Source organism: Olea europaea, unplaced genomic scaffold, assembly GCF_002742605.1.
Source record: "Olea europaea var. sylvestris unplaced genomic scaffold, O_europaea_v1 scaffold2803, whole genome shotgun sequence".
Classification (NCBI taxonomy): domain Eukaryota; kingdom Viridiplantae; phylum Streptophyta; class Magnoliopsida; order Lamiales; family Oleaceae; genus Olea; species Olea europaea.
The window spans coordinates 32,280-58,323 of record NW_019246517.1 but is presented as its reverse complement, the minus strand read 5'-3'; the positions used below and the strand labels follow the sequence as shown (position 1 = coordinate 58,323).

The 26,044-nt window shown below is 33.5% G+C and overlaps 1 pseudogene; it reads left to right on the top strand.

Annotated features, from left to right (window-relative positions):
- The first annotated feature begins 11,683 nt into the window (after positions 1-11,683).
- LOC111383996 lies at positions 11,684-18,148 on the top strand (annotated as a pseudogene).
- The last annotated feature ends 7,896 nt before the right edge of the window (positions 18,149-26,044 follow it).

Here is a 26,044-nt window from a genome sequence, read left to right as displayed (position 1 = left end):
AAAAATGCCAATTCAATGTTCCTAAACCTATCCAATATACTCTCTCGATATATATTAAACCTACTTTTACATACCACTAGCTTATATTTCTATGGATGATGCAAATATACAAGAATGTATGAATTTTTATGAACAATTAACGAATTGCATAAAGTATAGGGGTATATTTCTATCCTCTATCGGACCCTATGTTGATTTATATTTTATCGAATCTATTCCACTTCTCTCGAATGTAAGAAATAAATCATCTAATCTCACATAATATATGGCCAATAATTATGGGTGCAATGAAAACATATAAATCAAGCATATTATCTACACAAAACTTCCAATAATTATGGATGCAATGAAAACATATAAATCAAGCATATTATCCAAACGAAACTTTATATTGAATTCATGAGATATAAGAATTTAATAGTAATCAAAGGTTCATCGATCTCCTAATGAATTTAAAACCCTAGCCTAAAATCATGATTACTGAATCAAGAAATAAAAATGAAATTAAAAGATATAAAGAATACACCCGTATGAAAATCCTTGTTTTCTTGTATGAAATCTTGAAATCCTTCTTGAATCCTTGTGAAATCAACCCAAGATTGTGTTTTTGTGCCTCCAATTCGTCTCTCTGGTCGTTCCCCCCTCTTCTAGACGTATTTTCGTATCTTATATCGCGTCCAAATTAGGTTAAAAAAAAGAGTTGGAGTCGAAAAAGGAAACTGCAGAAACGCCCCGAAATTATACCTATGCGACCGCATAGAAGGATCCTATGCGGTCGCATAGGTCACTTGAAATTCACCAATTTTTCCCTGCATCCATCTATACGACCACATAGATGGTTACACTATGCGGTCGCATAGTTTGGCCATCTATGAAGTCCCTTCATTTTGGTCCCCGAACTTTCATTGTTGCTTCTTTTGACTTCTTTCTTCGATTTCTTCATCTTTTCAACAAATTTTATCCTCCAATTGATGATTGACACCATCAAATCTCATGCCACTCATTCGGCTCATCTTTCGAGTATTTGCGCTTTAGTCCTCCAACTTTCAATTGTCTTCATTTCAATCCCTTTTCAATACTTTCTCCCTCCAATTGTTTTGCTTTGTCCTTAAATTCATACTTGGCATGTTGTTACTCTCGTTTTGCATTTAGCTCAACTTCTCAATATTTGCACCTTTGGTCCTCGAACTATCACTTTGTTGCGTTTTGGTCCTTCTTCGGCTCTTTTCTCCTGAATTCCACAATTTCCATTAAAATACTTACATTGCATGAATTTTACTAGATTAAGTCACAATTCAACCATTTTATCCATGTTTAAGTCAAGTTTGTGAACCAAATAAATGTGTAAAAACATACTTATCAATAGCTCAATATAAAATTCACCACCTAGGTCGAGGAGTTGAAAACTATCACCACATAAAGATCTTAAAGCCTCGATAGTTGAATACATCATTTTAAGAGAAAGCAATTAGGAAATTGATGCAAATGACAATGTAATTAGCGTGAAATGTATGAATCATATTGGCCAAATGTATAACGTGAAATTTGGGGTATTACATAATACAATATAAATAACAAATAAAATATATGATAATTATTTGATTTCTCCGTACGAGTTCTTTCATTGTTGAGACAAATAATAGCATATAAATATGCTTTCTTCACAAAATTATTTATAGAGAAAAGTAGGGCTTCGCCCACAACATTATATGTATCATGTTGCTACAAAATTTTAATTGTTGTGAAAAATAGGTATATCTTAGCCTACAAATATTCTTTCGACACAAATTTATTTGTAGAGAAAATCACTATTTAGCCCACAACATAATTTGTAAGAAAAGAGCAAAATTGTTTTGTAGGCCAAAGGTAACTTTAATAGAGAAATCATTTTGTCGAAAAAAAACTTTACACGACATACTTTATTCATCTCCAAGGGGTTTGTAGGGAAAAGTTTTATCCCACGAATTTCAAAATATTGTCGTCTTATACCTATCCCTCGATGTCTGTCCTACAAATTTGCCTACATAATTTTTTGATATGAAAATGTTTTTTCTCACAAATAAGAACCTTTCCCAACAAATAAATTTTGTAGGAAAAACATAAATTATTGTAGCCACTCCATGGATATTTCGTGCCTAATGTAATTTTTTTTAACATTTAAGCCTTTCATCTACAGATATTCCATAGGTGAAATAAATAAAATTTTATTAAAAAGAAAGTTTCAAACTTTTACGTACGGAAAGTTCATAGGTGAAGATTAATTATTATTACCTACGAAAAAATCGTTGCTAATAATAATCAATTTTAATAATTAAAAAATTCAACCATTCACCAAATGAGTATCTGCATTTTGTTTTTGTTTTTTAAGCTTCAAAGTCTACACTAACGGATATTCCGTAGGTGAAAATTAATTAATATTAACTGCCAAAATATGTAGCTAATATGAATCAATTTTTAAAACTAAAATATTTTTAAAAATTGACCAACCAAAAATTTGTCGTTGCAGAGTGATCAATTATATTTTCAAAAATAAAAATAAAAATAAATAACAACAACAACAACAACAACAACATCTTCACTAACGGATATTTTGTAGGTAAATATTACTTCATATTACCTACGAAAAATTCCTTGCAAAATTCACCCACGAACCACAGTTGAAGGACAATCAATTTTTTCAAAAACAGTTTCAATCTCTTAATCGACGGTGAGGGGTAAGTTATATTACCTATAAAAATTTTGCAGCTGATATTAATTCTTTATAAAACCTAAAAAATGTTTCAATCGTTCAACTAGCTAACAAATTTATCAAAAGCCGGCGGTGAAAGACTAATCATAATGTTTCTACCTTTAACTTGTGAAAAATTCATTGATGAAAGTAAATCAGTTTTGAAAATGATAAAAATTTTGAAATATTCAGAAGTGATGGTTAATTTCTTAATGAATAGCCGTAAATAAGTTTAATTCATTTCAAGTACGAATTTTATGACAGCAAATAATTCAATTACGAAAATAGAAAAGATGAAACTGATTGCGTACAAAAAATTCATAGACAAAGTAGTTTACCAAATGTAGGACATCCTTTTGTTGAGAATTATGTGGTTAAAAACGAAAGTAATGTTTAGCATCATTTCGTGTAGTGTTTTACTACTATTTAGTTTTTTCAAATCTAATGTGATACTTTAAATTTAAATTTTTCGTGTTTTAATATTTTAACACAAGAAAAACATGCTAAAACAATGTTTTATTCATTTTGTTGGTAACGAGAATTTATGCCGAATATCTTCCAATCAGAGTATCTTATGGTAAAATTATAAACTTGTTCATTATGTGTTTAAATTAATTTGAGTATAGTTATATATCTCTGTTATTCTAATATAGACAACATATACATATTTAATTGTCATGACTTTTAATTCAACAATATTAATTTAACTGTATTCAAGTTTAGTAAATTTTTCTCATCAAATTCACTCTCCACACGAGGTGAAATCGTTTCCTTCATCTTTATCTTTTTATTCTCCATTTTTTTTAAGTGCTTATTTGATAAAGTTTTTATTTGTTAAAAAATTGGTTTAATTTCATTGTTTATCACTCATTTTATCGAGTTCGTAACTTTTATATATTTTTCGCCACATTTAATAGTACCAACGATCTTTTATTAATTTTAGTAATATTACATATTACACGGCCCTTGAATTTGAAGAGATTTAGCTTTTTGTTGATTTTTGTCAATTTTTTTCCTATAATTTTGAGGATGTAATTATGAAGAAAAATAGTGAAAGGGGTCGCCTTATTCTATTAATAAATTTGGGCCGAAGTTTGATGGGATGGCAATGAGTATGGACGAGTCCCCAACGGTCCTCCCCCAAAAAGTTTTAAAATAAGTGTTGAATTTGATTAAATAAACTCAAAATAAATAAAAAGATTTTGGTGGGATGGGGAATGATAAGTATAGTCTTACAATTATTTGGATCGTCAAAAGTGAATAATTTGGAGTGCTTTTATTGAATTTATACTTAATAAGAAATCTGTATGTATATTGATTGTTTTAGAAGAAACACGATATTGAATTGTTTGAAAATAAGCCAAAAAAATAAAAGGTATATGGAAAAAGCTTAAACTGAGTAAATTATGAAATATGACTGCAGTGTCAAAATTGGAAAGATTGAGGACTTTATATGAAATTTTGAAACGACTTTGTCAGTCCAAACAATGGAAGGTGAGGACCAAATTGAATAGAAATATAAAATTTATGAATTTATTTCTTTTAACATATATCCCCTCCATGGTGCTAGGTAATACGTTTAAGAAAAAAAATGTCCCTGCCATAAAAAAAGGATGACGGAGGCTTTGACTGACTCTCACAAGTGTTGGGCCCAGCATGAATAAAACAATTGGAAGAAAAAAGTGGCCCCGCCGCCTATTGTGAGGGTGGATCAGGGCTTTGATAAACTTTTCTTATAGTATAGCTCGATTGTACGTTAATTGAAGGTGAAATTATCATTTAATGCCATATTAGTACAATTAGACAGAGGTGATGATTGTAAATAGCCCTCTTCCTCACAATTTCTTCAACCTCCAATTGACGTTGCGATTTTCGATCATTTCATTCGTGGATTTGGCTGTCCAAAAAATCAATTTCAATTTTTGTATCAAAAGGTATGTATCTTATCTCAAAATCATTGATTATAACTCTCCATGGCTGTCTCGAGAATCAATTATTATTGTCATTGATGTCGTGTATGCTATCAAGAAGCAAGGCCATACTCTCTATGGCTTGATAGTTTGTGTATTATGGTGTGGGCTGCTCAAAATTTTGAAGTTAGGTTTTCAATTTCTGCTCTGTTATTTTTTTGATCGGATATATAATTTTCTACTCTTTTATTAAAAAAGGTTGAACCCCAACCTTAAGGGCCCCCATCGTCCCGCCCTTAGAGTTTTGTGAGGGAGGTAAATTGTCGGATGTGCCCCAGCAGGTCAGAAAATAAGAGCTGCTCGTACATTGCGCCTACTAAGAGTTCAATTCCATGTCTCAGAAATCAAACCCCCATACTGCGACTGCCAGTAAGGTGTGAGATAACCTAACTCCTGTCCTTTGTACCACTGACCTATGCTCCGAGGGGCATTTTCTGCTCTTTTATTACTTGTATGTGGGGTAGTTTCTTTGAGAAGGAAAGACCTTTCAGGGAGCTGTACATGGAGAGTATCCATAAAAGCCTCTGGAAACCTTTAAAGAAAAAGGGTTTATGAACTGCATCTAAAGACCTAATCTGAAATTCATAGAAAATATTCAATTCTTGAAGCATTAAAACTTGAATAATCGGAAATCATTTTTCTGTTGTACTACATAACAGGTAAATGCATTCAATTCTATTTAGTATGTATATCTGTATGTATGTTATGGTTGAGGTAGATTATCAACAACAACAACTGAATAGAAAATCCAGTACCCACTATATTAATTGCTATAACCAAGTTGATTAAAACAATCAATAAGAAATAAGAGGAGCTAAGTACATAATAGAAAAGAAGAAAAAGAAGAAGTTTAGAGGTGATATTTCATAGACATCAAATCACGCCCCACTATCTCTCCCTCTTTACAGTTATAGCAGAATGGAGAGTTGCTAGAAAGGCAAAAAGGTGTTTTGGTCTAATACCACTTTAACAAAGTAAAGAAAAACAAAACGACACCATATGTTGCCTATTCAGAATGTGCCAGCCGAGTTAGTAATCGTTGTTGCCTCTTCTTCCCTCCTCCTTTGTTTCATCTCAAGGCTGCTTTTTCTCTTTTTTGTTCTCCATGCTTTCTTTGATTGTGACTTGTCTTCATAACATCCCTCCCCCTTAAAACAACCTTGTCCCCAAGGTTCAAAAGAAGGAAATGTTGATTGAATAAAATCAGCAGATTCCCAGGTTGCATCTTCCACATTGGTCTCTTCCCATTGTACTAACCGTTGAGTAACAGCTTGGTTGTTTCCTTTAATAATTCGGGTAGATAGAACCCTCCCCGGTTGTTTGTGGTCTCCCATTCCCTTGTACAAGGCTGGTAATGTATAGAGTGGAACACTCTCTCCCCTAATTTTTTCTTTAGTAAAGAAACATGAAACACAAGATGGATTTTGGCATCTGGGGGCAGTTCTAATCTGTAAGCAACCTTCCCAATCCTCTGAATTACTCTGTAAGGGCAATAGTACTTTGCTGCTAACTTTTGGTTCATTCTCTTGGCTACTGTCTGTTGCGCATAAGGTTGTAGTTTGAGGTACAACCAATCATTCACTAGAAATTCCCGTTCATTTTTATGCTTGTTTGCGTATTGCTTCATCCGTGCTCTTGCTTGTACCAAGTTCTCTCTTAATGCCTAATCCATTTTGTGTCTTTCCTATAAAAGTTATTCCACTGCAGCCACCTTGAGGTATTGATAAGGTCCAAGAGCTAATTGTGGGGGCTTAATGCCATAAAGGGCTTCAAATAGAGTCATCTTGATAGTAGTGTGCAAAGTCGTGTTGTACCACCACTCGGCCAGGTTGATCCATAAACTCTACTGCTTAGGCTGATGATAGACCATACATCAGAGGTACATTTCAAGGCATTGATTAAGCCTTTCAGTTTGCCCATCTGTTTGTGGGTGATAGGCTGAGCTTAGTTGTAATGTGGTTCCCATGTTTTTGAGCAACTCCTGCCAAAACTCACTTGTGAAAATTCTGTCCCTATCTATCACCATACTCTGCGGCATCCCATGTAATTTATAGACATTATCTAAGAATAGCCTGGCTACATGTGTTGCTGAGAAGGGGTAAGCTAGTGTGAGAAAATGACCATATTTTGTGAATCTGTCAACAACAACCAATATGACATTCTTTGCCCCAGAAGTAGGTAAACCTTCCACAAAATCTATTGATATGTGGCTCCAAGCATACTGTGGTTTGGGTAGGGCCTGTAACAACCCAGGATAGGCTACATGCTCACCCTTACACCTTTGACAAGTATCACATTCTAAAACTTTTTGTTTGATCTCTCTAACCATACCAAGCCAAAAAAAATGGTGTTTGGCTCAATAAATACTGGCTTGCACCCCTGAATACCCCCTTTCTTTAGAGGAGTGTATAGTAGCGATCAGTCTCTTCCTTATTTCCCCATTAGATCCAATATAAAGCCTGGACTTATACTTGAATAATCTATGTGCATAAGTGTAATCTAGCCCTATTTGTGCATTGAGTAACAATGCAGTTATTTTACTACCTGCTTCTTCATCTCCTTGGTAGCTAGTTATCACTTCTTACATCCACACCGGTGTCACAGTAGTGATTGCCCAGCATACAGTACTTTCTCTTTCCCTCCTAGATAGTGCATCCGCTACCTTATTATCTACCCCCTTTTTATATTGAATCTCATAACTAAGCCCCAGTAGCTTCGTCAACCATTTTTGTTGTAGTGGTGTGGTGATTCTTTGTTCCAGCAAGTATTTAAAGGAGTGATGATCTGTTTTGATGATGAAATGATGTCCCTCTTGATAATGCCTCCACTTTCCCACAGCTGTCACTAAAGCCAGTAATTTCTTCTCATAGATGGATAGGCCTAAGTTCCTATTGTTAATGCCCTTACTTAAGTAGGTGATAGGTCTTTTGTGCTGCATCAATACAGCTCCCATACCACCATAGCAAGCATCAATTTTAATGACAAATGCTATTGAAAAATCTGGCAAAGCTAGCACTGGGTGGTACTTATAGCTTCTTTTAGTTCCTGAAAAGCTCTATCTGCAACCTTATTCCAGTTGAAATTCTCTTTCTTTAACAAGTTAGTTAAAGGCCTTGCTACAGTCCCATATCCTCTCACAAACTTCCTGTAATAGCCTGTTATACCCAAAAAACCCCTCAGCTATTTGATGTTACTTGGTTTAGGCTAGTTCGTCATTGCTGCTACCTTGTTAGGATCTGTTGCCACTCCTTCTGCAGTGATGATGTGTCCAAGGTACTCCACTTTAGGTTGTCCAAATGAACATTTGCTATCCTTGGCATATAACTGGTGTTCTTTCAGCATGTTTAGGACTGCTGTCACATGGTTACAATGACTCTTCAAATCAGTACTGTAAACCATAATATCATAAAAAAAAAACAACTAATACAAACTTCCTGAGTTACTCCTTAAATACTTCATTTATTAAACATTGGAATGTGGCTGGGGCGTTAGTAAGCCCAAAGGGCATTACTCTGAATTCATATAGCCCTTCATGTGTCTTGAAAGTTGTTTTATGTACATCTTCAATCGCTAACCTGATTTGATGGTAACCAGCCCTTAAGTCAATCTTGATGAATCAACTCATCTAACAGATCATCAATTAGTGGCATAGGATATTATCCTTGATAGTAAGGCTATTCAATTGTCTATAATCTATACAAAATCTCCAAGTGTCATCCTTCTTTTTAACCAAGAGTACAAGTAAGGCATAAGGGATGTTATTAGGCTGAATTATTCCACTCTTCCTCATCTCTTTAACCATCTTTTCAATCTCAGCCTTCTGTATGTACGGACATCTGTAGGGCCTAATCCTGAATGGTTGTGCCCCTTATTTAAGGGATATTTAGTGATCATTGAATCTATTTGGAGGTAGTCCTTTAGGATTGCAAAAAACCATGAGAATTTGTTTACCACTACTTGTAGGTCGGCAAGGACTGGTTCTTGTTCCTTCTCAGTGGTAACAGTGATATGAGCCACTACCCCATAGTTGTGATTCCTGAACCATTGTTTGTCTTCTTTATCATTCATCATCCTAACTTCTTCTTTAATTGTTTCACAATTCAACTCCATCTCTTTGCCTTCATAGGTGAAAGTGATGCTCCCTCCATTAAAATCAAACAACACAGGGTTGAATTGACTTAACCAATTCACTCCCAATACCATATTACTCCCTCCCAGTTTCAACATCCTCAGTTGATATTGGAATTCTAGTTCTTGTATCTCCCAGTTTAATGGATTGAAAATGGCCCTACTAATTAGCTTATCCCCTCCAGCTACTATAATAGAAGTATGCTTAGTTTGTTCCATTTTACATTGAATGCTTTGGGCTAATCGTTCATCAATAAAATTGTGGGTGCTCCCACTGTCGATTAATATGGATACTCTTCTCCCTTTAATCCTTCTAGGCAACCTAATTGTTGTAGATTTGTTGCTCCCCACCAATGTTTGAATAGAGATTTCCATTTCTACTTCTGTACTTTCGTCCACAACACCCTCTCCTTCATTCCCCTGTAACTCATTAGAGTCTTCCGCACATTCCTCATCCACTAATATAAAGTTTAACATCTTGTTCTTACATACATGGTCCCTAGTATATTTTTCATCACATTTGTAGCACAATCCCAACTTCCTTTTTGTTTGAAAATCTGAAGGTGTAATGGCCTTAAATTTTAGAGGGTTGGCAAACATTTTTGAATTGGTTCTGCAATGGGGATGGGTTTATGTATGGGATCCATACGTTTATTATTGGAGTGAGTCCATTTGGATTGTAGGTAAAGGCTTGTATGCCCTAGCCCCTCTATTTAGAGCATTTATGGTGTTTTCCTGTAGGATGGCCACTTCAAAAGCTTAGGCCAATGTAGTAGGTCTGATGATCTTCACCATTGGTTTAATTTCCTCCTTCAAACTGGTGAATATAGATATATAGTAGGCTTCAGGGAGGTTGGACAAAGTTAACATCACCAGTGATTTTAACTCCTCAAACTGCTCCTAATACTCAGTTATGGTCCCATTTTGCCTCAATTTGCTGAATACCTCTATTACTTCTTCACTTGTGTTCTTTGCAAACCTCCCACAAATCTCCTTTGCAAAGACATCCCATCCTGCAGTTGGATGGCTAGAGATGTATCCATGGAACCATACGTCGGCCTTCTTCCTCAGATACATCTCAGCAATCCCCACTTTCATCTCGTTTTCTACCTGATGAATCTGGAAATACTTGCTTGCCTTTCTCAACCACTCTCTAGGCCCATCTCCACTAAAATAAGGAAAGTCTATTTTGGGTACCTTGGTAGCCAATCTAACCTCTTGGTTTCAACTGGTGTAACCAGAATGAATTTCATTTCCTTTAAAGTTACCACCACTGGTTTGAGATGGAGACCCACATCCTTCTACTTGTTTTTTTTTTTTTACCATCAGCCTTGCTCCCAGTCAGTTGAGCTAGCATCAACATCATAGACTCTTGTGTGGCTTTCATTTCTCCCATCATCTGCTCCATTTGGTCCTGCCTAGTACAAACAACTTGTAGTGTCTGATAGTTCGTTTTAAAAGCCACCCCCAAATTTACCATTTCCTTGTCCAACCTCTTAAGGTGTTCCTCATTAGATTTGCTTCTAGTCTCTACCATCCCAAATCATGTTGCTGCTCTGATACCGAATGTTATTGTTGAGCTAGATTATCAATAACAACAACTCAAAAACTGAATAGAAAATCTAGTACCCACTATATTAATTGCAATAACCAAGTTGTTTATAGCAATCAATAAGAAATAAGAGGAGCTAAGTATAGAATAGAAAAGAAGAAGAAGAAGAAGTTTAGAGGAGATATTTCACAGACATCAAATCACGCCCCACTATCTCTCCCTATTTACAGTTATAGCACAATGGAGAGTTGCTAGAAAGGCAAAAAGGTGTTTTGGTCTAATACCACTTTAACAAAATAAAGAAAAACAAAACGACACCATATGTTGCCTATTCAAAATGTGCCAGCCGAGTTAGTGACCATTGTTGCCTCTTATTCCCTCCTCCTTTGTTTCATCTCAAGGCTGCTTCTTCTCTTCCTTCTTTCCCATGCTTTCTCTGATTGTGGCTTGTCTTCATAACAATGTAATATGTGTATCGATATGGATGCTCATTAATTTTCCATTGGATAAAAAAAAACTGGAAAAAAGAACAAAGCCCTCCAACCAGAATACAAATCAGACAAAGCTAAACTGGCAAACATCTCTGCAGCTTTAGCCCATAAACATGACAGACAAGATAGATCCACAAAATATGAAGATCAAGTTTATGATTTGAAATTGAACTAGTCTCCACCGTATAACGACCCAAATTTTTACCTTTGGAATCATTATACATGTACCATAAAAGAACACTTTCATAAACAAAGAAAAACATAATATTTTCCGAATATGCGAGGATTTAAAATTATTTTTAAAAAAATACAATAAACATTGTTAAAATCTTTAACTATCTAAGTTATTCTTCATTTTTCACCCACGCAAGCACAATCCACCTCTGATCGCCTCGAACCCACTTTTTTAGTTAACTATAAAACATTTAATATATATAGATGTGAGACATAAATCTCAGTAAATGAGTAATAACGAATTGCATCCAGTATTTAAATATGAAAAATCATAACATACATATGGAGAAACGAAAATTAAAATCCGAACTTCGTGGCTATAATTCCCGTGCGTAGCAATACTAAAGTCCGGTTTTTTGAACTTACACATATAGGACCCTATCATAATCAGAGTTTGGATTTCCATATCATTGTATTCATAACATAAATTTTTGTAATTTAAATGATGAAAGAACAATTCATACTATTACACTTACCGTCGTATGGAAGAAGATCAAAGTAAATCGAAGAAATTGCTTTGTTAAGACTTTCACTCCAAAAATCCTTAGACACCGTGCATGCTGAACTTTTTAATCCGAAAATGTGTATGTAGAAGATGATTTAAGAGGAAGAGACATATAAAGTACAACATAAGTTGTGTGTGAGTGTAAGTAATGTGAAGGGGGCATAATTTCTAAAGTTTGACTCCTCTACCTATTTTTGGTGCTCACATTCATTTCTTTATTAATGCTACATGTTTTCATATAAAATATAATCAATCCTGAACTAATTATCCAATTAAATATATATAATTGTTACTAATCAGACATTGCCGTATAATTAAAACATTTGATTTAATTATACCAAATTAAATATTCTATCATACCATATAAAATGTGATATTGCTAATTACACATGCATAAATAATGTTTCTAATTTTAGATAGATGAAAGTTTCTCTAATTACAATAATTGACCAATTAATTAGGTTAATTGAATGCAATATTTATATACAATCATGCAATTACATTTAATCAAAGTAGAAATTAAGTTACCTTCCATAATTTAAATACGGCAATCCTATAGTCTTTCCCTTGAGTAAACATGACAATTCCATGATCATTTCTTTACCAAAATTTGAAGTTCAAAAAGTGCATATTGGGTCCTTCAGCATCAATTCTCCTAACTTTCAAAATCTTACACTAAGTTCTCAAATTCAAGATTAACGACTACTAGGACTTTCAAACATGACAATTCCATGATCTTTTTAAATTAAATTTTTATCCTCCAAAATTTTTGTCGTTTGCAAAAAGTTGTGGATACATAGATGGCATTTTCTCCTCGCGTTCCCAAGTGGCCTCCTCTATTGTGATGTTGCCTAACACTTTAACTAGTGGTATCTCTTTGCCGTGAAGCTTCTATACTTTCTAAACTATGATGTATATTGGCGCTTTTTCATAACTCAACTTCAGCTAAATATCTAATGGTTGATGTCTCACCACGAGTTGGGTTAGTGACATACTTTTCGAGCATTGATACATAAAGACATTGTGTACAGCTAAAAGATTTGGTGGTAAAGCTAACTGCTATGCAACATTTCCAACTTGCTTTAGAATATCGAAAGGACTAATGTATCTTGGATTGAGCTTACCCTTCTTACCGAATTGTAGTACACTTCTCACGGGTGTAACCTTAAAAAGTATTTTATCTCTTATTGCAAATTCCAAGTTCTTTCTCCTTTTATCTACAATTTTTTTTTTTTTAGCCTTCTTCATGCAAATTTTGATATTTTCAATTGTTTGTACTGTCTGTTCCACAATTTCTGGGCCCAATATCTTACATTCGCCAATCTCATCCCAATTGACTATTACGCTTGATAAATTTTAATAAGATGTTGTCTTGGATGGTAACATATCGAGGAGTTCGAGCCATTGGATCCAAGTTTGGCTCATGTGTGATATAAATAAAATTATCTCTTATTTGATAGGATAACAAAACGCAAGTAGCTTTCTAGAATATTCTCTGCTCCTATGTTCTTCGTCTTGTTCTTTACTATTTAATGCTTTTAGTAAAATTCTGCTCAAAAGAGGAATGTCTCTGTATGATAAGATGAGCAATAACCGAATTTTTTAATTTTTAAAAAGGTTATTAGATTTATATTAACTGTGTAAGAACTGATTGTAATCTTGACTTTTGCCTTTTCTTTTAAGCCCATGCTACTGTATTCTAGCATAATCCTTAACGAATGCCCACAAGGGGCTAAATATTAAAACTGATCACTAGACATTCAAGGTATAAGTCAAAAAATTTTATATTCATTATTGTCTTTGGTTTATATTTATGTTCTTGATATCTAGGACCAACATTTTGAAACAAAGCAGCAAGAACCACAATTTACATAGCACCTTTTTGTTAGGATTTAAAATTTAAATAATATAAATCAAAGTTAACAAATCATATATGTCATAGGCCTCATATCTTTTCAACTATACATTTCATTAACTTTCAATAAAATCTACTTAAAATCTAATTTTAACCCTACTACTAAAAAATTGAAATCCACTGACGAAGGATTCAGCGACCACACAAAAATAGTTGCTACGAGATACCTCCACCGACCAATATTTGGTCAGTAAATTTCTTGGTAGATTAAGATTGGACCAATTTTTTTATGCGTTATTAAGACCAACACTTGATTGCTGATTCCTAATGATTTGGTCGCTAATAATTAGGGAGATAATTTATAGCGCCATTTTTATTTTTTTTTTGCGCGAGATTGGGTGTTTTCGCCTACCATAATTGATTGGTTGCTGGAAAAGCATTTTTGCGACAAATATTTGGTTGCTCAAACCCAAAATCATGAGAGAAAAGAGGCGGGTTTCTTCCGCCAAGGATTACAGCAACCACAACATATTGGTTGTTGAAATAAAGCTAATTAACGACCACTAAACAAGGGCATAATTTAAAGGAGCTATGGCTAGGGAACTAAACATCAGATTGAAAGCTCTAAATAACTTTAGCACGTTACATTCAGCGTCATCCCTTTTTATTTCTATTTGCATGTCCGACGACAGAATTTGAACCTTATAATTAGTTTGCTATCTTACCTCTGCGAAACTAAAACATGGTAAACTCCAAAAATCTCAGAGGCATCAACATCGAAATTGAGGTTCTTGGGTGTTCGAGATTCGCCATCCTTTATTGTAAACTTCTTAAAACACTATGTTTTTTAAATTTTAATTCATGTTCATGGATTGTGTTTTCTAGTTTGTTTGTGTCATTACAGAAAGATGAGGGTGTGGTTGGGGACTTTCGACATTGCTGAGGAAGAAGCAAAAGCTTACGACGAGGGTGTGGTTGGAGACTCTCGACACTGCTGAAGAAGCGGCAAAAGCTTACGATGAGGCTACGATTTTAATGAGCGAAAAAATGTCAAAACCAACTTCTCTATTGTGGCTAATGAAGATGGCAATGATAATTCTCCAACATCTCCATCTTTTTCCTCTTTGTCAACAATTCTTGATGCTGAACTTCGCAAATGTGTAAACGGCAATCTCCTTCTATCACTTGCCTAAGGCTCGACACCGTAACATCCCATATTGGGGCAGTGGCAGACGCAGATATTTTGAGTGAGTGAGGCACAATCAAACTTGTCAAAAAGGTGACAAAAGAATTTAAATATTCCATATTTTTATTACAATTGCTCTCTACGAGTTCTCGTACTTTCATAATGCTCTATAATGACATCAATTTCAATATTGTCAAATACATCCTTCTCATTATATGCAATCAAACTATCATTCTACCATTGGCCCTCAATTCGATTGCGCAAAAGATTTTTGCCAATTGACATCGTAGAAAATGCTCTCTCGACTGCAGCAGTAGCAACGAGAAGAATTAAGGCTAATGTCACAAGCTTGTAGACTAATGGATAAACTTCATGTTTATATTTCACAACCAATTTCTGTGCAAGATCACTAAGGTATTATAATTCTCCAAAATCTTCGGGAGTACACATGTCAAAGATATATGTATCTAGTTGATCATCAAGTTCAAATATATCTATCGCGTCAAAATCTGCCAAATAATACTAACATAGTCGAATCACCTTGTTCTTGTCAAAAGCAGCAAATGAATTATTTGGACACAAACATGCAACACAAAGGAGCAACTTACTGCTGACTCTGAAAAACGATCATTCAGCTCTTGAAGTTGCATATCAATGATGGCATAAAACACTTCCATGCAAATTTGTCATTGTATCACGTCGTGAATGACCTAGAGTTATGAACATATCATCCATATTAGGAACATTTATCTCATGAGCTTCATAGAACGAACAAACCATCTTAAAAAAAGAATCACATCCATCATCTCTCATGGTTAGGATTTGTGCTCTATATAATTGTGCCAATCTCATGGTATTGACAATATCTTGATCTTTTCTTTGTAGTGCTTTTAACAATTCATTTGAAATTCCCAAGATATTTCTCATGAGATGTAGATTAAATACAAATTCAAATTTTAATATCAACTCCAATAAAATACATTCATCACCTCTTATTCCAGAACTTGTAGAGTCAGCAGCAATCATCTCAACAACATCAACTATGGTTGAAAACATGACTATCAGGTCAAGTAAACAACTGTGGTGAGATTCCCAACGCGTATCACTAGAATGCTTAAGAGTAGTTTCTTGATTGAGACTCTCACCAATACTAAATGATTCAAGAATTTTTAATCTTTGTTTCTCTCAAATAAGATAACTTTGTTTAGTTGATCCTACTACAACATTCACCAATCTATGTACTAAAGTGAAAAAAGTTTCAATCTTTGGATGTTTCTATGCTATGCTACAAGAGCCAATTGAATTGATGAGTAAAGTAGTGAATATAGTACACTTGCATTTTCTTTGAAAATAAGTATTTTGAGACCGTTATACCCACCTTGCATATTGCTAGCTCCATCATATCCTTGACCTATTAAATTAGATATACTCAGACTATGCGTGGAAAAAAATTGATCAATTCCAGCCTTAAGTGAGACAGCTGTGGTACTTGAAATATGTATAACACCGATAAAATGTTCCAATATACGCCCATTCTTCATATAACGAATGACAACTGACATTTGCTCCTTCACTGAAATATCTTGAGATTCATCAACTAGAATAGAAAAGAAGCTATTACCAACATCTTTGATAATCACGTTTAGAGTTTCAGAAGCAATAGCACTCATGACATATTTTTGAACTTTTTGGTGATGTTAATTTCAAATTTTCAAGTGAATTCGTTAAAGCAACAGCCTTAATCTCAATATTGTAATCACACAACCAATGTAATAGTTCAAAAAAGTTTCCTTGATTGTTTGAATCTTTAGACCATGTCCACGAAAGGCCAATCATTGTCATAGAAAAAATCGAACACAATCAATTGATGTATTCAAACGAATTCGATACTCTATTTGAATTTGATGCGATTGTTTAAAGAGACATGATTGAATCCTTTGTTCTTGATTTTTAATTTATTCATATTGGATCCGAGCCTGATTGTGTGTGCTATTTGATGCCCCAACATGTTTTCTAATAATCTCTTTCCTTCCAATTTGAGAACTCGCCATTAACAAAGGAACCACCACTTGAGTTATAATGTATTCCAACGAACTAGGATGCTCATTATACCATGAAACACTAAATCACCTATCTTTGTTAGCCATTCTTGTGGGTGGAAATTCATGATTGTGAGGCTGACAAGGACCCCGTTGCGCATATGTTCTTCGAATTTCATCTCGAACATTAATATCATAATTTTGTATTGAAACTTTCAATCCAGGATCTGAAGGTAGTTGTGCAACATCAAATTCATGGCTTTTATCCCCAACATCTGTTTAAATCGAGCCATCTCCAAAATTAGTTCGATCAATTTCATCCCTAGCATTCATTTCATCCCTTTTATCTCGAGCATTTCTTTTATTAACATTTTGCTCATCACAAGAAAATGTATATTTATGTTTAAAGTACTTTTCCATAACTGATAGAAACGATCAACGAAAGCAATCAATTCATTGGAATAAAAGAAAAATGAAATTAAACATGATGATCACAACTTAGGGGATAAAGTTCACAAAATTAAATTCTCCAAAATAAAAGTTTAAAAGATAATTATCGGAACTACACATTTTCACATATAAACAAATTTTCATTTATATTGCTAAAATCAACAAAATAGTAGTAAATAAAAAAACTTAACAATGTTAATATACTTAGTTCAACAAATTCACTAAAATTTCAGAAATCAAAAATTTGAGATTCAAGCTAAGTAATTGACCAGAGATGGGAGACGTAAAAATGTAAAATCAAAACACAACACGGACTCATCATGCATGCATGGTGCACCTACTAATCGTTTAGAGACAGACGGTAGTGACAATGGAGGGAGGCGGATGGCTGAATCTGAATGGGATGGTCGCACACTTCACACAGTCGCACCACACGTCACAAACTCACAAGCTAGCAGCCACTCACAATCACAGGTCACAGCAAAGAGGCAGACGATTGCCGAATCTTTCTCCACTCTCTAGGCTCCAATCGCTAGTAGTTAGAACTTAGAAAAGGGAAGGCAGTCTGATTGCGAAGGGATTCAAATTCAAGGGAAGGTAGATGAACAGTTTTTCTTTTCAGTTTTTTGGTGTTTGGAATTGGTTTGTAATGGGTATTATCTTTTCCTTTTCTGTTTTTAATGTTCTGTAATTAATGGGATTGGGATTTCAGAGTTGGCTGGGAGATGGGAACTTGGGACTTCTACTGTTTTACATATAATAAAAAAAACTTGGCGGGTCATGTAACCCACTAGGTCCCGTAGTGGGTCCATCCCTGTATTGGATTATGGCGAAAGGGCGCCGAAGAACAATCTGATTCAAATTGCGTGATGACAGTTGAGCTTGGCAAGAAGAATAATGAACACGAGATTATACCGGAGGACAAAACAGGGAGACAATTAAAGAATGGACTGAATGAAGAAGAAAAAATTGCACTGCAAATGATTGAGAAACTTCTCAACAGGAATTGACACTGTGATCCATGGTAATCACAATAGGTCCATCAATAATTCATTCTCGATTAGTTCATTTATTTCGAATCCTTGTCATTGCATTAGCTTGGTTTGTTGGAATAAGTGCATCTGGCATCAAGATTTGGAAGATACATAAATGTAGCCCACAATAGGCTTTAGAGGTTTATCTTTCTAATCAAGGAAGGTTGGAAAGATAAGAAGGAAGATTTCAATAATAACAATAATAGTAGTAGCAGTAGTAGTAGCAGTAGTGATAATAATAATAATAATAATAATAATAATAATAATAATAATAACAACGTAAATAATAAGTTTATTAATGAACGATAATTGTACCCATGCAGCCCTAGAATTATTACCTTTATATCTCTAATTCTTCCCTATAAATATAGGTCTTCAATCTTAATAAAAAAAATACAAATATATTAACGTTTATTCTTTCTTCTCTTTTTCTCTCTTTTTATAATATGTTATCAGCATGATAGCTTTATTTTTATTTTTAATTCGAATTCCAGTATTCTTTGTAAGAAAAAAAGAGGCAAAAATACTTCATCTGTGCCTCAAATGAAACCTCAATTTTAATTCATCTTCATATCACAAACGAATTCAATGAAAGATTCATAATAGATTGTTAAAATACCTGCTTGATTGATAATACAACTACACTATCATTCTTTAAGATAAAAAAATATTTTTTGGACTTAGCATTAGAAGATAATATTAATACGATATCATGTGCATCGAATATCGTTCAAAGTTCCGGAAGAACTTGTATTATTTTGTCAAATAATAAAAAATTATATATTTAAAATGCACTTTATTCTAGTTAATTAAAAAGAAATTTGCTTAATTTTAAAGATATACACTGCAATGGATATCACATTAAGACGATGCAAGAAATAATGTTGAATATCTTTATATAACTTCTTTTGTATCTTGCTAGAACTAGATGAAAAAAATTTCATACACTCCTATTTGGCATGTATTATAAACTTATAAAAATAATTGAATCAAATATTGTTACAACCAGAAGTTCGTTGATCCACAAAGTTTTATTACTTTGCATGATTGACTTGGACATCTAAAAGCTATAATGATTCGTCGAATAATCAATAACTCACATGGATATCCTTTAAAGAACCAGAAGATTCTTTTACCAAATGATTATCCATGTGTAGATTGTTCAAAAGACAAGTTAATCATTAGACATTCGACTGCAAATGTCAATATTAAATCTCCAACTTTCTTGGAAATAATTCATAGAGAATATATGTGGGCCAATACATCCACAATGTGAACCATTTCATTATTTTGTAGTATTAATTGATTTTTCTACTCGAAATGTCACATGTTTTCCTATTTTCCACTATGAATGTAGCTTTTATTAGACTACTCCCTCGAATCATAAAATTATGAGCACAATCTCCCAATTACTCAATCAAGAGTATTCGTCCTCACAATGCTTGTGAATTTAGATCTCAGGCATTCGATAATTATTGTATGTTAATTGGGATTGTTATTAAACATTCAATTGCGCATGGCTTTACACAAAGTGGCTTAGCGAAGTCATTTATTAAACGTCTACAACTTATTGCTAAACCATTACTTATAAAAAACAAAATTCTCAGCTTCTATTTGATGTCATGCCATGTTATATCCTACATCATTGGTTTGTATCAAAACCAACTGTCCATTATCAATATTCACTTTTGCAACTGACATTTGGTCATGAACCTAATGTTTCTAACCTATAGATTTCTGTCCAAGTTACTATTTCATCCCCCCACAACGTACTAAAGTGGGTCCCCGACAAAGGCTTGAGATTATGCAAGTTTTGATTTACCATCTATTATTGGTATATTGGACTTTAATGGATTATTTATTTATTGTACATTTTATAGATTATTATTTTGATGACATAAATTTCTCAACTTTGGGAGGAGAAATACCACATCCTTAAAACAAGGTAAAATTTATTGGAATGAAATGACTCTATATCACTTTGATCCCGTAACACTCAATGTGAGTAAGAGATTGAAAAACTTATTCATTTACGAAGGGTTGTAGATTAATTACCTGATGTATTTGTTAACACAAGAAAAGTAACAAAGTCATATATTTTCGGTTGAAAATATTTCAGCAAAAATTGATATCCGTGTAGAACAATTTGCTATAGTAAATGAATTTCAAATATGTCAAAAGCGTGGTCGACTAGTTGGTTCAAAAGATTTTATACCTCAAAAAAGAAAGTATAAGAGAAGACCCAAACAAAAACTTCGAAAGAAGTAATATTAGAAAAGATTGATCAATCAAATATTGTAAAATACAGTTCCAGATCATAAGTGTCTAAAAATAGTGAAATTTTATAGAATTATATGTTATCCCATAATTTATGGAGCGGAATAATGTTATTATAGACAATATTTTCACCTTTAACGTAACTCCTAATATTATGCAAAATGATGATCTTGAAACATAGATAGTTAAAGACTGTCAACATAGAAATGAATGACCAAAATGAAAAGAAGCTATATATGCGGAATTGAATTCCTTAAATAAACAAAAAGTGTTTGGACCTGTAATTCAAATACCAAAAAATGTAATTCCTGTTGGATATAAAAGGATTTTTGTACAAAAGAAAAATGAAAATAATGAAAGTACAAAATACAATGCCCGACTCGTAGCTCAAGGTTTCTCCCGTAATGGAAACATATTCTACTATAATGGACACCGTCACTTTTATATTCTTAATTAGTTGACCGCGTTACAAAAGCTTGAAACTTATCTTATGGATGTAGTAACTGTCTATTTGTATGGCTCACTTAATAGTGACATATATATGAAAGTCCCTGAAAAACTTAAAATGCTAAGAACAAATGGTACATGCCCTAGAACCATGTTCTCAATTAAATTGCAAAGATCATTATATGGATTGAAACAATCCGGACACATGTGGTATAATCATCTTGACTAATATTTATTGAATGAAGGTTATAAAAATAACGATATTTGCCTATGTGTTTTCATAAAGAAAGATATATTGGATTTGTAATTATAGCAATTTATGTTGATGATTTAAACTTAATTAGGACACCAGAAGAGCTTATAAAAACTATAAATTATTTGAAAAATGAATTTGAGATGAAGTATTTAGGAAAAATCAAATTTTGTCTCAAGTTGCAAATTGAACATTTCGTATAATGATTATTTGTTCATAAATATACATATATTGAAAAAGTCTTAAAATGTTTTATATGGATAATGCATATTCATTGGCATCACACATGGTTGTTCAATAGGGCGGAACCAGAAAATAATGTTAGGATTGGCTGAACTTTAAATTTTTTTTGAACGAACTCACATCTCAAGAAGTTAAATTCGTGATATTCACGACAAAGAGTGTAGAACACTCAATGAACTAAAAGAAATCTAGACATTTTCAGCCTTAAATATCCCACTAAATCTTTTTATATTTCTTACCAAATAAAAAATCGACACTTACGTTAAAAAATATAAACAAACCGAATCATGATCGGAATAAGCAAAAGGTACATATCCATCAATGAAAAACTAAGAAATTATTCAATGAATGCTATTCTAAATAAATTTGACGACTAGGATTTTCAAACAATTAAAAGCTTTGGTTGAAACACTCAATCAACAATACATCACAATATATTATTGCTCCAAAAATACTATTTGGTATGAACAACAATCTTCTACATCACTTCATTTCATAGTGAGTATGGAATCACATATAAATAGGAAAATCGACTAAGATTTATGAGGGTCCAAAGATATTAGATTAAGAATATACTTACCTATAGATTAATAAAATTTAACAAATATTCTTTTTATTGACAAGATCAAATCAAGAGCATGTTATTTATTATGATTGTAACATTTATTTCATGGTCAAAATAATTAATTTTTCAGTAAGTAATATATGAAAACATATGTAGAAATAAAAAAAAATTAATTATTTTTAAGCTTAATAAAACATGCAGTAAATATTGACTATATTATATAATTTGTTTAATCACCATAAGTAAATTTAGTCAAACACGCATTAAATAAAATGTCTAATTTAAAAATAAGATATTCACATTTCATAAATATCATGAAATATACCATTTAATATTTGTAGCGTCTTCAATAAGATTTGATTAATTGAGTATTGAGTTTGGGTTAGAATTCAAACTAGACCTGTACTAACATAAATATTTAGGCCAAAATTGAAAAACTTATTCTTAATTTTCCATATGGGCTAGGGGATTGAACTGGGCTATAGCCCATCCTAGCCCCCCACTATCTCAGTTCCTAGATTCGATCGTTTGATATGAAAAAGATCAATTTCGTCCACTTGAAAATGGGAAAAAGATTCTTGGTTCTGAATTACCATATCTTAGTGCAATTGGAACACTAACTTACCTTACAAGCTGCACTCGACCGAACATAAATTTTTTTGTAAATCTCCTAGATATAGATCTATGCTAATTCAAAGACATTGGAATGGTGTTAAACGCATTTTTCATTCCTAAAAGGTACTATTGATTTGGGATTATTATATTCTTAAAAGTCGAGATACACTTTAGTGGGATATGCAGATGCAAGTTATCTCTCTGACCTACATAAAGTTATATCACAAATAGATATATGTTTATACGTAGAGAAGCAGCTATATCGTAGAGATCTTTGATTCAATCTTTGATAGCAACATTCTCAAATTATTCTGAAATTATTGTAATCCATAAAGCAAGCCGAGGATGTGTGTGGCTAATGAACATGTCCCATCATATATCCAAGTATCATGCAGGTTAATTTCAAGAAAACCTAATACAACAATTTTGTATGCAGATAACGTAGTTTTTATTGCACAACTCAAATGAGTCTATAATAAAGGTGACATGACAAAGCACGTTTCTTCAAAATTATTTCATACACATGAATTTCAGAAGAACGTCGGTATCAATGTCCAACAAATTCGCTCAAATAAAAATATGGCTGATTTATTCACAAAAAGGGCTATTGACATCTATATTCAAGAAATTTGTTCATGAGATTGGAATATGTCAACTCAAATATTTCAAATGATGAACATCAAGAAGATTAGCTATACTCTTTTTTCCTTTATTTAGATTTTACTACACTGAATTTTTCCTAACAAGGTTTTAATGAGGCAACATTTATTTTTAATACTCCAATATAACTATACTATTTTTCCTTCATTTGATTATTTTTGTCCCATTGAATTTTTATCGAACAAGGTTTCAACGAGGTAGACATTTTGTAATGTGTCATCCAAGGGGGAGTATTGTAAATAATAAATTTATTAGTGAATGACTATTGTAGCCCTGCACCCTAAAAATATTACCTTTATATCCTGGATTCTTCTCGATAAAATAGGTAATGTGATCCAAGAGCCGAGCCCAATGAAGACAAATTCAAGACGAGACCCGTTGATTATCAAAGGTGGACCGATTATGCATTCGAGGGTAAAATGGGTAAATCAAGCGATGAGGGTTACTTGTTCACTCAATAATTGATGAAACGATGATCATGGTGAGAAATGAGGCAAGTTCTATGTTGGGGCTGAAGGCCGAAAGCGATTGGATAAACTTGAAACGCGTGGACGAAGACGGGGCCTTGGAAGTGAACTGTGCGGCCGCATAGTCCAATTGACCATGCGATCGCATGGTGGCGATCCGTAGCTTGAAGGAGGCTCACAGGATGACCTGTGTGACCCCACAAAAAAGAACCGTGCGGTCGCGTGGTTCAAATTTTGGGTGAGAATTTCCTTTTTTCGTGAATGACCATATTATGTTAGAATTCTAATTAAGGCAAAATTCTTGTAATCTTTCAATATTATTTTCTATTTTTTTAAGGTTTTGGACTACTATAAATATGTTCTTCTTATTCATTGTAAACAACTTCTACATTATTGAGAGAAATAAAAAGAGAGGCAATTCTTGCTTTCAAATTCTTTGTTCTTTCATGATCAAATTTTCAAACTTATCAAGAGTAATCTTATTGCGTTCAAACTCGGCTGTGAATTATGGATTGTGTAATCAAGAGGTTCTTCAATTCTTGTATTGCGGGGTTGCTTGATTTATCATTCTTGATTCAAATCCAAAACTAGGATTAATTTTGGCTTTCTTGGGTTTAACAATCTCGTTGTGGGTTTCGTATCCATTGCTGCTACGCGGGTTCACATCAGTTGGTGTCAAAACACAGGCTCCAAGTTAATCAAGGTTACATATTTTAATTTCATAGTTGAGTCTTTGCTTTGTTTCCCTATTATTTCCATGATCATCGTGTTTTTCGTGTTTTTTTATTTAGAGTCTTTGATCCACAAAAGTGTCGTCAAATTTAAAAATTTTTTGTGTGGCTAATTTAGCATCCAAATCAACTTTTGTCAGTTGCATTGGTATTGTAGTCGAATTTTCTAGCCAAAAAAATTGCTATTTTTTTTTCGTCCAACAATTCTTCGTTGTTAATTCCTTTTTTGAGTCATTTATTTCCTTCCAGTCAATTCGAAGTGTCGTTTCAATCAATTTTTGGTTCCATTTAAGTTTCAATTTTATTGTTCAAATTTCTTTTAAAATCACTACTCTTGATGACACCAGGTTTGAATTCCACGAGGCTAATTCTTGTGAATTCATTTTGTTCTTGGAAGCACTTGGACAAAGGCACTAAATGGTAAAAGGCAGAGAGGTGAGATCAATAGAGGGTAAAAGCCTTATTGTGTGATTCTAAGTGAAATATTGGTTAGGCAGAATTTTTTTTAGATTTAAGATGTTTGACAGAGAAGGTTCCAATTCTAGCCAAAACGGTAATCACATTAATGGGTCGAATGATATAATGAGACGGTTTGAGAGGTTGTTGGTAGATATGGGGGATAGGTTAGATAGGCTTGATATATTGGTTACAAATCTTAATAAGGGCAATGGGCAGAAGTACCTCATGCTAAGAGGCTGGGTAAACGAGAGCCTAGGATGGAAAGGTGGGAGGCGTAAGATTACAATAGTGATTTGGATGAAGATGAGTATGAAAGAGTTGAGAAGGGATAGATGCGAAATAGAGGTGATAGGCTTGAACAATGGGGTAGAAATAATAATAGAGATGAGATGGATGGTAATATGGGCAACATTAAGATGTCTATTCCTCCATTTAATGGAAGAAGCGATCCTGAGGCTTATCTAAATTGGAAAAAGAAATTGGAGTTAATTTTTGAGTGTCATAATTACTCGGAGGAGAAGAAGATGAAGATAGTTGTTTTAGAATTTACTGACGACGCGATAACTTGGTGAGATTAAGTAGTCACCTCTCGACATAAGAATCAGGAGAGGCCTATCAACACTTGGGATGAGTTGAAGGCAGTGATGAGAAAGCGATTTGTACCTAGTCATTACTATAGGGTTTACAGAGTTTATATTAGTGTTCAAAGAGTGTAGAGGATTATCACAAGAAGATGAAGATATCGATAATTAGGGCGAACGTGGAGGATGATCGAAAACCATAATGGCTTGTTTTCTAAATGAGTTGAATAGGAATATAGCTAATGTCGTGGAGTTGCAGCATTATGTAGAGTTGGAGGATATGTTGCACGTGGTGATGAAGGTGGAGAAACCGTTAAAGAAGAAGGGGACTATTAGGCAACTAGTGGGAACTTCGGCTTCTAATTCATATTGGAAATCGAAGTGGGATAACAATAAAGGAGATGGAGCTGTTTCTAAGAGTAGGACTGAGTTACCGAGGGGGAAAGAAGAGAGTGCTAGCAAAACCATACTCAAAGTGGAGTCACAACCATCAAGGAATAGGAATACTAAGTGTTGCTTGGGATCAAGACACATCGTTTCTCAATGTCCAAACAAATCGATGATGGTGTTGTGG